Below are 5,000 nucleotides of genomic sequence, written 5' to 3'. Positions count from 1 at the left end.
AGAAATGAAGAAACGGCACCCAACAGCTAATTAGCAGACAATTAGTGTATCCCATCTATGGCTCGTTGCTGTTTGTGATATGATAATTCCTCTAGTGTGCCATGTTTGTAAACATCCGGATTGATCAGCTAGTTTAGTCACACACCAAAGACAAGTCTCAGACCACCCATGTATGTATCAGAGAGGCATCTGGAGTACGACTGCTGATCTAGAATCAGTTTAGTAATTTAGCTCATAATAAATAGGATTATATGGACTGGTTCTGATACCTATCCCAGACCTGCTGTTTTCAACTCTCTAGAGACAGCAGGAGCGGTAAAGATGCTCTCAATGATCGGCTATGAAAAGCCAACTGACATTTACTCCTGAGGTGCTGACCTGTTGCACCCTCTACAACTACTGTGATTATTATTATTTGACCCTGCTGGTCACCTATGAACATTTGGACATCTTGGCCATGCTCTGTTATAATCTCCACCCGCCACAGCCAGAAGAGGACTGGCCACCCCTCATGGCCTGGTTCCTCTCTAGGTTTCTTCCTAGGTTTTGGCCTTTCTAGGGAGTTTTTCCTAGCCACTGTGCTTCTACACCTGCATTGCTTGCTGTTTGGGGTTTTAGGCTGGGTTTCTGTACAGCACTTTGAGATATCAGCTGATGTAAGAAGGGCTTTATAAATACATTTGATTTGATTTGATTCTAGAATCAGTTTAATAAATAATACCATATGGACCGGTGTGGTTCTGATTCTAGATCAGTTTAATAAATATTACCATATGGACCAGTGTGGTTCTGATTCTAGAATCAGTTTAATAAATATGATTCTATGGACTGGTGTGGTTCTGATTCTAGAATCAGTTTAATAAATATTACCATATGGACCAGTGTGGTTCTGATTCTAGAATCAGTTTAATAAATATGATTCTATGGACTGGTGTGGTTCTGATTCTAGATCAGTTTAATAAATATTACCATATGGACCAGTGTGGTTCTGATTCTAGAATCAGTTTAATAAATATTACCATATGGACCGGTGTGGTTCTGATTCTAGATCAGTTTAATAAATATGATTATATGGACCGGTGTGGTTCTGATTCTAGATCAGTTTAATAAATATGATTATATGGACCGGTGTGGTTCTGATTCTAGAATCAGTTTAATAAATATTACCATATGGACCGGTGTGGTTCTGATTCTAGATCAGTTTAATAAATATGATTATATGGACCGGTGTGGTTCTGATTCTAGATCAGTTTAATAAATATGATTATATGGACCGGTGTGGTTCTGATTCTAGATCAGTTTAATAAATATGATTATATGGACCGGTGTGGTTCTGATTCTAGAATCAGTTTAATAAATATTACCATATGGACCGGTGTGGTTCTGATTCTAGATCAGTTTAATAAATATGATTATATGGACCGGTGTGGTTCTGATTCTAGATCAGTTTAATAAATATGATTATATGGACCGGTGTGGTTCTGATTCTAGATCAGTTTAATAAATATGATTATATGGACCGGTGTGGTTCTGATTCTAGAATCAGTTTAATAAATATTACCATATGGACCGGTGTGGTTCTGATTCTAGATCAGTTTAATAAATATGATTATATGGACCGGTGTGGTTCTGATTCTAGATCAGTTTAATAAATATGATTATATGGACCGGTGTGGTTCTGATTCTAGATCAGTTTAATAAATATGATTATATGGACCAGTGTGGTTCTGATTCTAGATCAGTTTAATAAATATGATTATATGGACCAGTGTGGTTCTGATTCTAGAATCAGTTTAATAAATATGATTCTATGGACTGGTGTGGTTCTGATTCTAGAATCAGTTTAATAAATATTACCATATGGACCAGTGTGGTTCTGATTCTAGAATCAGTTTAATAAATATGATTCTATGGACTGGTGTGGTTCTGATTCTAGATCAGTTTAATAAATATTACCATATGGACCAGTGTGGTTCTGATTCTAGAATCAGTTTAATAAATATTACCATATGGACCGGTGTGGTTCTGATTCTAGATCAGTTTAATAAATATGATTATATGGACCGGTGTGGTTCTGATTCTAGATCAGTTTAATAAATATGATTATATGGACCGGTGTGGTTCTGATTCTAGAATCAGTTTAATAAATATTACCATATGGACCGGTGTGGTTCTGATTCTAGATCAGTTTAATAAATATGATTATATGGACCGGTGTGGTTCTGATTCTAGATCAGTTTAATAAATATGATTATATGGACCGGTGTGGTTCTGATTCTAGATCAGTTTAATAAATATGATTATATGGACCGGTGTGGTTCTGATTCTAGAATCAGTTTAATAAATATTACCATATGGACCGGTGTGGTTCTGATTCTAGATCAGTTTAATAAATATGATTATATGGACCGGTGTGGTTCTGATTCTAGATCAGTTTAATAAATATGATTATATGGACCGGTGTGGTTCTGATTCTAGATCAGTTTAATAAATATGATTATATGGACCGGTGTGGTTCTGATTCTAGAATCAGTTTAATAAATATTACCATATGGACCGGTGTGGTTCTGATTCTAGATCAGTTTAATAAATATGATTATATGGACCGGTGTGGTTCTGATTCTAGATCAGTTTAATAAATATGATTATATGGACCGGTGTGGTTCTGATTCTAGATCAGTTTAATAAATATGATTATATGGACCGGTGTGGTTCTGATTCTAGAATCAGTTTAATAAATATTACCATATGGACCGGTGTGGTTCTGATTCTAGATCAGTTTAATAAATATGATTATATGGACCGGTGTGGTTCTGATTCTAGATCAGTTTAATAAATATGATTATATGGACCGGTGTGGTTCTGATTCTAGATCAGTTTAATAAATATGATTATATGGACCAGTGTGGTTCTGATTCTAGATCAGTTTAATAAATATGATTATATGGACCAGTGTGGTTCTGATTCTAGATCAGTTTAATAAATATGATTATATGGACTGGTGTGGTTCTGATTCTAGATCAGTTTAATAAATATGATTATATGGACCAGTGTGGTTCTGATTCTAGATCAGTTTAATAAATATGATTATATGGACTGGTGTGGTTCTGATTCTAGATCAGTTTAATAACTATGATTATATGGACTGGTGTGGTTCTGATTCTAGATCTAAGGTGGCGTATGTATCACTTTTCTTCAGGTGAATTCTGACATTACATGCAGTGTGATGATGTAGACCTTTGCTGCATCTCCTTTGTTCTAAGATCCCCCCCCCCCCCCCCCCCCCCCCCCCACCTCCATTCACTCACACACACACCCTGGCCGCTCATTCCCTGACACTAATATGGCATGCCCAGTGTCAAGATGCAGGTTAGCGTTTTTCGTCATGAAGCTTGTTCGTGAGGCAGCTCCGCAGTGGTCTCTAGCTGGCACAGTTAGCTGGCACAGTCATAAAATCTGATTTTAAACCTAACCCTAACCTTAACCTTAAGCCTTACTGCTATCCCTAATGCTTAATCCTAACCTTAAATGAAGACCAAAAAGCACATTTTTGTTTTCATTCATCTTTACAATATTGCCAATTTTGCAGCTGGCCCATCTAAGAGGAAACCGTTCAGTTCTGCCTCCAGAACAAGAATCATGACAATAATCGTCAACCTGCATGTCAGATGGAGGGAGGACAAGGTGAAGAGGAGCCGAGGTTCAGCAGTCACCGGGGCGAGGAGCGTGGGGAGGGATCAATGGTCAGCTGACTAATACCGGCTGCGACGAGTGTCACCGAGGACATGAGGAGATGAAGGGAGGTATTGTGAACACTATGTCACAGAGAGACCACAGAGCCACTCAGAGTCTTTGATGTCAGAGGGTTGAGGGGAGAGAGAGAGAGAGGAAGAGGGGGGAGAGAGAGGGGGAGCGGAAGAGAGAGTGGGGAGAGTGAGAGAAAGGGGGGAGAGAGTGAACTGAACAATCTCAATTAGTCGGGGCACAGACTCTACAAGATGTCGAAAGCGTTCCACAGGGATGCTGACCCATGTTGACTCCAATGCTTCCCACAGTTGTGTCCAGTTGGCTGGATGTCCTTAGGGTGGTGGACCATTCTTGATACACACGGGAAACTGTTGGGTGTGAAAAACCCAGAAGCGTTGCAGTTCTTAACACAAACCGGTGCGCCTGGTCCAGTGCCTTGCAAAAGTATTCACCCCCCTTGGCATTTTTCCTATTTTGTTGCATTACAACCTGTAATTTAAATTGATTTTGGGGGGTATTTCACGTAATAGACATATACAAAACAGTCCAAATTGGTGAAGTGAAATGAAAAAAAATAATTTTTTCAAAAAATTCAAAAAAAAAGGAAAAAGGAAAAGTGTTGTGTGTGTATGTATTCACCCCCTTCGCTGTGAAGCCCCTAAATAACATCTGGTGCAACCAGTTACCTTCAGATGTCACATAATTAGTTAAATAAAGTCTACCTGTGTGCAATCTAAGTGTCACATGATCTGTCACATGATCTCAGTATATATATACACCTGTTCTGAAAGGCCCCAGAGTCTGCAACACCACTAATCAAGTGGCACCACCAAGCAAGCGGAACCATGAAGACCAATGAGCTCTCCAAACAGGTCAGGGACAAAGTTGAGGGGAAGTATAGATCAGGGTTGGGTTATAAAGAAATATCCGAAACTTTGAACATGGGCACCAGTAAATCCATTATTAAAGAATGGAAAGGATATGGCACCACAACAAACCTGCCAAGAGAGGGCCGCCCACCAAAACCCATGGACCAAGCAAGGAGGGCTATAATCAGAGAGGCAACAAAGAGACCAAAGATAACCCTGAAGGAGATGCAAAGCTCCATAGCGGAGATTGGAGTATCTGTCCATAGGACCGACTGTCCGTACACTCCACAGAGCTGGGCTTTAGGGAAGAGTGTCCAGAAAAAAAGCCATTGCTTAAAGAAAAACATTTGCAAACACATTTGGTGTTCTCCAAAAGGCATGTGG

At 39.1% G+C, this 5,000-nt stretch overlaps 1 protein-coding gene across 2 annotated transcripts in view; it reads right to left on the bottom strand.

Annotated features, from left to right (window-relative positions):
* LOC110515808 (receptor tyrosine-protein kinase erbB-4) overlaps positions 1-5,000 on the bottom strand; it is a 479,351-nt gene that overhangs the window by 73,477 nt on the left and 400,874 nt on the right. The gene's annotated exons all lie outside the window — the stretch shown is intronic.

The sequence above is a fragment of the Oncorhynchus mykiss genome, chromosome 7, assembly GCF_013265735.2.
Source record: "Oncorhynchus mykiss isolate Arlee chromosome 7, USDA_OmykA_1.1, whole genome shotgun sequence".
NCBI lineage: Eukaryota > Metazoa > Chordata > Actinopteri > Salmoniformes > Salmonidae > Oncorhynchus > Oncorhynchus mykiss.
The sequence above is the reverse complement of the archived record's forward strand: the minus strand, read 5'-3'. Positions and strand labels throughout refer to the sequence as shown.